The sequence below is a fragment of the Xyrauchen texanus genome, chromosome 14 (genome assembly GCF_025860055.1).
Source record: "Xyrauchen texanus isolate HMW12.3.18 chromosome 14, RBS_HiC_50CHRs, whole genome shotgun sequence".
Classification (NCBI taxonomy): domain Eukaryota; kingdom Metazoa; phylum Chordata; class Actinopteri; order Cypriniformes; family Catostomidae; genus Xyrauchen; species Xyrauchen texanus.
In genome coordinates this window covers 17,876,849-17,889,787 of record NC_068289.1, presented here as the reverse complement: position 1 = coordinate 17,889,787, position 12,939 = coordinate 17,876,849, and positions in this window count along the sequence as shown.

Sequence of the window (12,939 nt, the reverse complement as noted above, 5' to 3'; positions counted from 1 at the left end):
TGAAATGTTGATGGGAAATCTGTGATGGTATGTATCAAAGTCTCACAGGTGAGTCATTCATGCTGTGTTTACATTCCTTTTAGATGAAAGGACTACTCTGCTCACAGTAAAGAATGTATTGTCATTTGTCAGTGTGGCTTGTGAAATTGCTGGGTCTTTCTGCAAGTCCCTTCACATCCTTGTGTTATTTCTTAAAATGTTGTAGATTGTTGTATCTTTGTGTGTATCTCTCTCTCTCTCTCTCTCTCTCTCTCTCTCTCTCTCTCCTCAGGTTGCTCTACCCTAATTCAACATGCTCCACAGCATGTGCATGGATTTGTTGTGTCAGGAAGAGCCTCCTATAAAATATTGTTGTTGAGGAGTAGTTGTTGATTACAGTGCTTTTACACACAGTATCAGATATACATTATATATATATATATATATATATATACACTCACCTAAAGGATTATTAGGAACACCATACTAATACAGTGTTTGACCCCCTTTCGCCTTCAGAACTGCCTTAATTCTACGTGGCATTGATTCAACAAGGTGCTGAAAGCATTCTTTAGAAATGTTGGCCCATATTGATAGGATAGCATCTTGCAGTTGATAGAGATTTGTGGGATGCACATCCAGGGCACGAAGCTCCCATTCCACCACATCCCAAAGATGCTCTATTGGGTTGAGATCTGGTGACTGTGGGGGCCATTTTAGTACAGTGAACTCATTGTCATGTTCAAGAAACCAATTTGAAATGATTCAAGCTTTGTGACATGGTGCATTATCCTGCTGGAGTAGCCATCAGAGGATGGGTACATGGTGGCCATAAAGGGATGGACATGGTCAGAAACAATGCTCAGGTAGGCCGTGGCATTTAAACGATGCCCAATTGGCACTAAGGGGCCTAAAGTGTGCCAAGAAAACATCCCCCACACCATTACACCACCACCACCAGCCTGCACAGTGGTAACAAGGCATGATGGATCCATGTTCTCATTCTGTTTACGCCAAATTCTGACTCTACCATCTGAATGTCTCAACAGAAATCGAGACTCATCAGACCAGGCAACATTTTTCCAGTCTTCAACTGTCCAATTTTGGTGAGCTCTTGCAAATTGTAGCCTCTTTTTCCTATTTGTAGTGGAGATGAGTGGTACCCGGTGGGGTCTTTTGCTGTTGTAGCCCATCCGCCTCAAGGTTGTGCGTGTTGTGGCTTCACAAATGCTTTGCTGCATACCTCGGTTGTAGCAGTGGTTATTTCAGGCAAAGTTGCTCTTCTATCAGCTTGAATCAGTCGGCCCATTTTCCTCTGACCTCTAGCATCAACAAGGCATTTTTAGCCCACAGGACTGCCGCATACTGGATGTTTTTCCTTTTCACACCATTCTTTGTAAACCCTAGAAATGGTTGTGCGTGAAAATCCCAGTAACTGAGCAGATTGTGAAATACTCAGACCGGCCCGTCTGGCACCAACAACCATGCCACGCTCAAAATTGCTTAAATCACCTTTCTTTCCCATTCTGACATTCAGTTTGGAGTTCAGGAGATTGTCTTGACCAGGACCACACCCCTAAATGCATTGAAGCAACTGCCATGTGATTGGTTGATTAGATAATTGCATTAATGAGAAATTGAACAGGTGTTCCTAATAATCCTTTAGGTGAGTGTATATATATATATATATATATATATATATATATATATATATATATATATATATATATATATATATATATACAGTATATATATATATATATATATATATATATATATATATATATATATATATACTGTATATATATATATATATATATATATATATATATATATATATATATATATATATATATATATATATACAGTATATATATATATATATATTAGGACTGTCAATCGATAAAAACGTTTTTGCTAATTAATTATATGGTGTCCCGATTAATCGCATACAAATATTTGCTGAGAAAGCCCCTCATATAACAATAATTCAATATATAATGATTACACATATTTATATCAATATATAATTATTATCGTCCAAGTGAATTTGTAAATCAGTTGGAGATTTATTATGAGGGCTTGTCCTCAAGTCAGACATTTAAAAAAAAATGTTTTATTAATGCTTACAAAACCTTTACATCTAGAGCCAAGAGGTATATTAAAACAAACAACAACAGAAAGGAAAGTAAATAAACAAACAGTTTTATAAAAATATAATAATGTTTACATATTTCAATACACTTTACAGCTTTCTTGTTACTCAAATTGGAAATTGTTCTTAGGTATTGCTGAACCTCTGAATTAAAAATATTAACTAATGGTTTATAACCACCATACTTAAATTTATGAATACTAAACTTTGCCAACAAAAGCAGAACATTAATCAATGTTAATCAATTAATAATGCCCTAATATATATATATATATATATATATATATATATATATAGTGACAAGGAAAAGTATGTGAACCCTTTGGAATTACCTGCATTTCTGCATTATTCATAAAATGTAGTCTGAAATCCAAATAACAGAAAAACACAATCTGCTTAAAGAAATGACAGACAAATAATGCACTTGTTCTTGTCAATACTGAATATACAATTTAAGCATTCATAGTCTAGGGTTGAAAAATATGTTCCTCTGGGCTTCTAACTTCTAAAAAAAAGTTAATCGGAAGCAGGTGCTCCAGTCAATGTGCTGAGATTGGTATGGACTTTAGAGGTGCCCTGCTGTATAGTCTGGGTACTGACAAAATTTGAAATTCTCTAGAAGCCTATGAACCATGCCTTGATCAAAACAAATACCAAAGGACCTTAGAAGAAGAATTGTAGTGATATGTGAAGTGATATGTCCATTTTTTTTTAAGAACCGTGAGTATTCAATGAATACCTTTACACACACACACACACACACACTCTCTCACCGAGCACTTTATTAGCAAAACAGTGGTAGTCTTCTATTGTTGTAGCAGAAGACTACCCATCCACCTCAAAATTCAATGTGTTGTTCATTGTGAGATGCTATTCTGCTCACTACAATATTACAGAGTGGTTATCTGAGTTACCGTAGTCTTTCTGTCAGCTCGAAGCAGTCTCGCCATTCTCCGTTGACCTCTCTCATCAACACGGAGTTTCTATCTGCATAACTGTGACAACAATTGCATAACGTCACTAGATGTTTTTTTGTTTTTGTAAACTCTAGAGAGTGTTGTTCATGAAAATCCCAGGAGATCACGAACAATCATGTCACGGTCTAAATAACTGAGATCACATTTATTCTCCATTCTGATGGTTGATGTGAACATTAACTGAAGCTCCTGATCTGTATTTGCATGATTATAACATTGCACTGTGTGATGGGGTACACTTACATTTTTTGTAGAAGGTTGATCTGCTGATACTTACCAATCACTTACCACACAATGGTTTGTCCCCAGTGGGCGGACCCTCTGCTTTATAAGTTCGGCTCTCTCTTTCACATTAGGGGGTTATTTTTTGAGAGGAGTAAAATGTGCAACAGTGGTGCCATTTTTCTGAGTAGTGTATTTGTTATCCTTTGTGTAGAAGGAAATCTAGCCAAGAGCTGTGTATATATTTTTGTAAATATTTTTGTGCACTTCAGGGGACTGATTGGGGGAAAAAAAAACGGACATTGTAAATGAACATCCTTGCTAACGTGCTAGCTGAGCCATCGGTCTTGTGCAGAGAGTTTTTACCAACACGCCTCATCACACACTGCTAACAGATGATTGGCTGATTAGATCATCGCATGAATAAGTAGGTGTACAAATGTTCCTAATAAAGTGCTAGGTGAGTCTATATATTTACAGTATATAAAGATCCGTTTTCTTCACCAAGGGAGCTGTAGAATTTGGGTACCATTTATTTTTATATGTACTCATTTTTCTCTTGTTTGTTGGTTTAGTAATGTAGAAAGGTAAGAATTCTGTATTTTTATTACATTTTCTCTTGAGAGGCTATTTATTTGTTTTGGGTATAGTTGTTGGGGTTTTGTTTATTGTTTTGGCCTTGCCCACCCTTGAAGTCAGTTTGCTTCCTTATGTTAGTGGTATTTAAACAAATACAAAAATAAAAATAAAGATTTCTGAATAACAGTTTTCCATTTTTATTTATGTTACACCTCTACCCTAGACTGGGGTTGTAACACCTGTAATAATAATAATAATAATAGTAATTATTATTATTATTATTATTATAATACGTTTAATTTATATAGCGCCTTTCCAGAGCTCAAGGACACTTTATATATACTCATTTTCAGACAAGACAAGGAGCATAAAAACAGACATCAACAATTTCATAAGAAGTAATCAATAAGAGATAAACCATTTTTTTCGAAGCAGAAGTACAATGAGACAGGTGTGTTTTAAGATGAGACTTGAAGAGTAGTGTTATGGAGATTCTGAGGGAGTGTATACCAGAGTTTAGGATCAATGACAGCGCACAAGCTACCACCCATAGTGGAGGGACAGAAACGTGGTAAAATAAGTTGACCTAAATGAGAGGACCTAAGAATGCATGCTGGGATATAGGAATGGAGAAGTTCAGCAAGGCCATTAAGGGCTTCATAGGTCAGAAGGAGGATTTTGTACTGTATATGGGATGAAACAGGAAAGCCAGTGTAGGTTATATAGAATGGGGGTGATGTGTGAAGTCCGTGAAGTGTGAGTGAGTACTCTAGCTACTGAGTTTTGAACATACTGTAGTTTATTGATAGTTTGAGAAGGTAAACTGATTAAAAGAGCATTACAGTTGTCAAGATGTGTGGTAATGAAAGTGTGTACTAGAGTCTCTGCATTATGATTAATGATGTGCGGAAGGTGTGCTATGTTACGTAGATGATAAAATGCAACTTTAAGAATGGAACTGAAGTGTGCTTAAAATGTAAGAGCTGGATCAAAAGTCACACCAACGTTGCTTACTGTTTTGGAGGATATAACAATTTCTCCATCAATATAGATATACAGGCTATTGACGAAGGAGGTGGAAAGAATGTGTCAGAGCATGTAGTGATGTAAATCTGAGTGTCATCAGCATAACAATTATAAAAGAGAACATGATGATGCATAATATGACCAAGAGTAAGCATGTAAATTATGAACAGAAGAGGACCAACGACAGATTCTTGAGGGACACCTTGTGTGAGGGAAGCAATAGATGACTTGTGATTTTATATGGAAATTAAATACCGTCTGTCTGATAAGAAGGAATCTGACCAAGAGAGAGCTGTGTCAGTGATACCAATAGAAGAAAGGCTAGATAAGAGTAAAGAGTGGCAAACTGTATCAAAGGCAGAAATGAGATCTAAATATTAGGGGTTCCAGTGTCACCAGCAAGAAGAAGGTCATTCAGGACTCTAACAAGAGCTGTTTCTGTACTGTGAAAAGTTCCACCAATTCAGAGACCGATATGTGATGAAAATCTCTTTAATAAGTGTTTCCACACTATTGCTAATGTGAATTTAAATGTATGTACATATATAAGTGTGAAGGTGTTTATGTGAATTCCTAGCTTTTTACAAATTATACTGAAAGGCTTCCCTGTCAAAAAGCTACACTTTGATAGCACTTTGGGAACAACTTTAGGTGTGACCAGCTGTGAATATGTGTGCAACACGTCAATGAAATTGACCAGAATTTATAGCCTCTGCTGGTGACATCATTGGATGCACCTGTAGCAGGGCTATTATAGATACATCACAGGTACATCGTCAGATCTTTTGTCTTAAGATCACTCTGTGTGTGTGTGTGTGCTTCATGAGCCTGTCAGAAACTTTCTACTTTCCTTTAAAAAAAAAAAAAAGAAAATGACTGAAAGACAGAGCAAGCGGTGTGTGTTCCCTTGTTTACGCTCTATGGCTGAGAGGGACACACATCAGTTTTGTTTTGTATGTTTGGGGGAAGAGCATGCAGCTCTTGCGTTGGGGTGGGTGCGAGCATTGCGATCTGTTCTCAGTCAAAATGCTTCGCACTCGTCTTGCTTACTTCCGAGAGGCAGCGCCCACACTTCGTCCCTATCGCTCGCTCTCTACCCAGATCCAGCTGGTCCTTCCCATGATCCTGAAGCACGCTCCGGCACCTCTTCGGTTCATGAGGGGGACCATGAATCACTTGAGTCTGCAGACTTTGAGTTACCCACCTCTGAGCATTCCGAGCACGATAATAAATCATTGGAGGAATTACTCGAGGTGATTACTCGTGCGTTGGCCAGGCTTCAATTAGACTGGCCACGTGAACAAGAGACCCCAAGCACTCCAAACTGGAGGACAGATTTCTGTCTGGTGGCCAAGGGAAGGGAACGCCTCATCAGTCCCTTCCTTTCTTTGATGACCTCCATGACGAGCTCTCTCATTCATGGAGGAAACCTTATACTTCCCATGTCTTCATGCCATCAACGACGATATATTCGACTATCGTGGGTGCTGAGGCACTGGGGTATTTGGTGATGCCGCCGGTTGAAGAGACACTTGTGGGTTATCTCTCGCCTGGCTCGGCATCATCGTTAAAAAGACCCACTCTCCCCACAAAGCCATGCAGGATCACCTCCACGCTTGTGGGGAAGGGTTACCAGGCAGCAGGTCAGGCTGGTGCTGCCCTGCACACTATGACAGGCATACCATCAGTTCTGGACATTCTGCAGGAAAAATTGTCAGCAGGTACATGCCCTGCCACTCTCAGGGCTTATTAGCTTGCCACACCTTGACTGACTGGGTACCGTTGAGGAGACATCCTCTGCTCACTCACTTCGTTCGTGGAGCCATGTGACTGAGACCTCCTGCTAGGACCAGGATCCCTTCATGGGACTTAGCAATAGTCTTTGAGGGTCTGGTTGAGACTTCCTTCGAACCTCTAGAGTCAGCGTCTTATAAACCTCTGATTCTCAAGATGTTTTTTCTTATGGTAATTACTTCTGTAATAAGAATTGGGGATCTACAGGCTCTGTCTGTCTTGCCAGCCTGCTTAGATTTTGCCCCAGGAATGGCTAAAGCAATTTTGCTCCCTCATCTTGACTACCTGGCTACACCGGAGCAGGAAAGACTTCACAGACTTTGTCCAGTCTGTGTCCTTCAGAATTATGTCCACCGCACTAGCCAGCGGCGTAAGTCAGAGCAACTGTTCGTTTGCCATGGGGGCCACATTGGGTGAGGGACGCTATTGCCTTGGCCTATGAGGCACGCGGTCAAGCTTCGCCAGTAGGTATCAGGGCTCACTCTACCAGAGGGGTCACCTCCTCTAAAGCTGTGGCTAGAGGTGTCCCTCTGCTTCATGTTTGTGATGCGGCAGGCTCGTCCTCTCTGCACACATTCATAAGATTTTAAAGCTTGGATATTCATGCCACTCCTGGCTCTTATGTCCTTGAGTCAACATCACAAGCTCATGTCTGATACCTCTCGCGCTCTTTTGAGCACACTACACAACCGTATCCATAGTGCGGCGGCGTGGGTATTCTCGTTCCCAAAGCGCTAAGTCAGCGCAGCATCAAAGTGTAGCTTTTTGACAGGGAACGTCTCGGGTTACTTATCTGTTACCCCTGTTCCCTGATAAAAGCGGAACGAGATGCTGCACTTCATTACCGCACTGGGATGCCCCAGGACTGCTCTTCAGACAAAATACCTGACGATGCACCTGTGACGCAGCTATTTATAGCCCTGCTACATGTGCATCCAATGATGTCACCAGCAGAGGCTATAAATTCTGGTCAATTTCATTGACGTATTGCACACATATTCACAGCTGGTCACACCTAAAGTTGTTCCCAAAGCGCTAAGTCATTGCAGCATCTCGTTCCGCTTTTATCAGGGAACAGGGGTTACAGTTAAGTAACCCGAGACGCAAACACCTCTCTCCTTGTATTAGACCTCTTTTGCGATAACCAGAAAAGATTTATAAGAGCATCCTTTTCTGCAGTACATAATTATATTTAGTTAAGATAAGTTCTTATTTACTATAAAGTTGCCCCACAAAGTGTTTGGTTCCTTAAGTGGCACTTAAAAAATATAAAACTGACAATGCATAGGTTTGTATCTGAAGTAGGGCTGTCAATCGATTACATTTTTTAACCTAATTAATTACATGGTGTCCCGATTAATTAATCGCGATTAATCGCATATACAAATATTTGCTGAGAAAGCCCCTCATATAACAATAATTCAATACATAATGATGAAATAATTATACATAGTTATCTTTATTTATATATATATATATATATATATATATATATATATATATATATATATATATATATATATATATATATATATATTATCAAGATATTTTATGTATTTTATATATATATATATATTATATATATATATATATATATATATATATATATATATATATATATATAAAATAAAAAAATATTCTGATAATTAAAATGCATTACATTCTTGTAGCAGAAGAGTTAATCATTGATAAAACAATATAAAAGTGGCTTTAGAATACAATCTATTGTTTACTATCATATTATTGATCATAAGTCAATCATTGGCATGCAGTTCACAGAAATCCATTTCACAAGTGAATTTGTCAATCAGTTGGAGATTTATTATGAAGGCTTTTTTAAGAACCCATCAATGTACACCTGCGTCAGACATTTTATTTTTTTTAAACAAGCCAGGGGTATACATAGTACACAATACTACAGATGCCAAGACATTATATTCATTACATAGTGCAATGGTTTTCAATGCTTTGGAGTTGCTGGAGGTACAAATAGTATTTAAATAATATATTTATAAAAACATTCTCCAAAATACTACAGCGTGGGCACATTCCCAAAAAAGGTGAGGGGCAGATTAATCTACAGCATTACAGAAGGAGCAAAGTGCATCTATTTCAGGGAGCATGTTTCTTAAATAAAGACTGACTGGGTAAAAACAGTGTAACAGTATAAAGGACACCTCCTTAACCGGTAATTAAATATCTGTGAAGTAAAGACCATATGAAAGGGTGACCACCTGGCTATTGCTCTGTTGCAGGTCAGCTGACCTGATTTTGTGGGACACGAGGGAGAGATAACTTACTATTATTGTACTAGATTAATAAATATTGATTTTATATTAGATGTATTTTATCAGTGATGTTAAATTTTAATGACTGCGCTGTGACCGTCACTCAGTTTGGCATAAGGTCTACGATACAAACTAATTTTAACAGCACAGATCTAATCAATTTAAATATAATGAAGTGAAAATAATAATCTAATCGTTAAAAAGCACATTTCCAAATAAGCACATAAATTAAATTTTTAAAGACTAGAAAGATTAAATGTGTTCTTAACGGATTTAGTGCATCTTGAATTAAATTTTTTTGTCTGATCTGGCTGCTTTGAGTAGGGCCTTCTCATTCATTATGACTGTAGAACTCCTGGCAGGTGTAAGTGTTCACTTTTACCAGGAGTTTACTTTTGATGAGGTCCACAGATGCTCAGTTCCTTGTCTCTATCCACGCAGCGGTCATCAGAGAAAACACCCTCTCCATGAACGCGTTGGTGACAGGAATGCTCAAAGCCAAAGATACTAGAGCTGTCATGTTTGGGGCACTGAAGTGCTTCAGCAGAGCTGTCCTTGAATCTTCGGTGGCATACCCTGCACTCTCCTTTTTTAGGGTCACCTGTAACTGGTTTAAACCATGTATATATTTTCTCCAATTCTTTATTATACGAACAAAGACACTTTTTTCCAGTGTTTTCCCGCTCTGGCAAGAAAAAAGGCTGCGCTGTGCATGTTCAGTGTTTTCTTATTAACTTTTTTTATAGTGATTTTGTAATTAAAGGACGATGAAATAAAATTATGCCGTAATAATAATAAAGATTATTATTATTATTATTACAAAAAGACAAAATTGAAATGCGGCACACTGGTTATGACTTGCGGGACGTGGGACAAAATGCGGCACAGGTGGTCACCCTACCATACGACCTGCGTCAGACATTCTTGTGTCGCGTCTCGGGTGTGTTGCGTCATAAAAATAAAATGTTTAGGTCACTGTGTCAAGTTAAATATAGTTTAATACTCAACCTTTAAACACATATTGAGATCCCTTGGTTCGTATTTGAACCCTTAGTAACGCATATCTGTGTTGTTTTCTTCACTGTATAAACTATGTGTTGCTCACACAGCTGAAATTTCACTTGCTGCCCTCTGGAGTATACAGGTGGTACTACAAGCATGCGATTAAATGCGTAAATTTTTTGATTAGATTATAGACACCATCACTGAGTCACAAAAATAACACAAAAATAACCCTTTTGAAATGTCATTTTGTTTTTGCAGTCTTTTGAACTTCACATGTCTAAGTTTGATGTTTTCAATGTTTCGCATTGGCTGGACTAAGTGTACATATAGTTGTTCTGCACCTATGTTTTCTAATGTCTATTTATCTGTCTGCCTTTCATGTTTGAAACTTTGCCTCAAGGATTCAGGACAGATACATTATCTAAACCTTAGTTCATTACTTTAGTCTGATCATAGTTATTTCAAGAAGAATTTGCTGGACAAGAGACAGAGAGAGTTATGGTTTACTGTAGACATGGAATGATGGAGTTCCTCTGGACTGTCCCATTTGTGACCAGGAAGGGTAATGTGACCTGCTGGTCAGCATCATAAACAGTAATATTAACAAATCACAACTCAGACAGAACCACAGCGCAGATAGAACTCTTTCCTTATGATTTCTGTTTAGAACATAACATAACGTAGCACATGCAACCACATAGCAACATGAGTTCTGTCAATTTCAAACAAATTATACAAAGACTGATATGAGAGACTGCAGAACTATTCATAAAGTGTAGTTATGTAGTTATGTGGCTGAAGAAAGTTCCATCCTGATCTAGTGCAGCTATGCTTAAATATAAAAAACAAAAGTTGTAACATACAGTTATGAAGTCACATCAGACTAAATAAACAGATATTAGTTTTTCTGTGTTGTGTTTACAGTAGTTTCACCAGTGTGTTTGCTGGTGTTGCAGATCTGGACATCACAGGGAGAGAAAATGCCATGGAGAGCAATACATATTTGGAGAATGTCTGGGTTGTTATTGACTTCTACGCAGTGGGAGCTCTGACCTAGAAACCTTACAATTGCACCTCATGACCCCAGGAAAACTTGGTGGAGAGGTACTTCCCAGACACACACAAACCTTCATACAAATATGGGCCATTCCACTGAATTAGTTCAAGCTGTAATCCCACAATAAAGAGTTTAATAATTATAAAAAAGCAGAATGGATGAACTACAATAAACAATGCCTGATAAAGGGCAAGGCAAACACTGGAATATATATACACAAACTCAATAGCAGGTTGTAACACTCGATCACTTGAGTCATTTGCCCTAGCGGCCACTAGAGGTCGCTAGGGGTATTAAGACTTTTAGTTTGAAGATTGGTTTTGGTTTATGTTGTGTCTCTCTCTGTGTTCCCCTTGATTGATCCCAGCTGTGTCATATTACCCTAGTCAGTTATTGTGTAATATTGCCCTTGTGTTCTCTCTGTCTTTGTCAGTTGTTAACCTTGATATATAAGTGAGTATAATAAGTGCTTATTATTAAATAAGCCTGCACTTAGATCCTTCTTATCTTGCCTCTTTGCCTCCTGCAAATGTTACAGAACAACTGAACAGACTATGGATCCAGTGGCTTGGCAGTTGTTGTCTCTCAGACAAGGAGGTGATACAATCAAGTAATATACAGAGGAGTTCTGCAGTCTCACCAAGGATTTCAATTGGGGAGATATTTGTCTCAAGAACTGCTATCGGTTTGGAATTAATGAGCCTGTGAAATCCTGTCTACCAGGAGGCAGATCCAAAATTTCCTTGGTCGAATTCATTGATTATGCTTTGAGGCTCACATTCTACCCTTGCACCGTGGGGTACAACAGTAATCCTGGAAGTAAGCCTGCCACGGTCAATGAGCCAGTGCCCATGCCTGCCACATTCAACAAGCCACTTCCTGAAGCCTCATCCATCCCTCAGCCAGCGCATGAAGTCTCATCCATCCCACAGCCAGCATCTGAAACCTTGTCTATCCCAGAGGCAGCATCCTCTGCCACAGAGGCCATTTCCACAGCCGTTCTCCCTGTCATCTGGAAGAGAAGAAGGGCCCCTACTCTCCAGTCGCAGCCATGGAGGCCATTCCACTACTGCTTCAGTCAGCACTCGCAGCCACAGAGGCTGTTCCCCTACTACTATCAGTGCTCAAGTTCACGGAGACTGTTCCCCTGCCACTGCCAGCACGCACAGCCACAGAGGCCCTTCCCCAGTCACTGCCAGTGCTCATGGCCATGGAGGTCATTCCCCAGTCGCTTCCAGCGCTCACGGCTGGCCAAGGAGGCCATTCCTCGGACACTTCCTGTGCTCCTGGCCATAGAGGCCATTCCCCAGTCGCTGCCAGCGCTCACAGCCACGGAGGCTGTTCCTCTGTCACTGCCTCTGCTCACGACCACGGATGTCGTTCTGCAGTTGTCACCAGTGCTCCTGGTCATAGAACCTGTTTCCCAGTCGCTGCCAACACTGCTGACCATGGTGGCTGTCGACAAGCTTATCCAGTTCCCCAAGGCTGTTGATGAGCCTATCCCGTTACCCCAGGCTGTCAACGAGCCTGTCCAGTTCCCCGAGGCTGTCAACAAGCCTGTCCAGTTTCTCGAGGCTCTCGACAAGTCTGTCCAGTTCCCCAAGGCTGTCGACTAGCCTTTACAGTTTCTCGAGGCTGTCGACAAGCCTGTCCAGTTCCCCGAGGCTGTCAATGAGCCTTTCTAGTTCCCAGAGTCTGTCAATGAGCCTGTCTAGTTCCCTGAGGCTGTCAATGAGCCTGTCCAGTTCCCCGAGGCTGTGGACAAGCCTGTCCAGTTCCCAGAGACTGTTGACGAGCCTGTCCAGTTCCCAGAGGTGATTGACAAGCCTTTCCAGTTCCCCAAGGCTGTCGACGAGC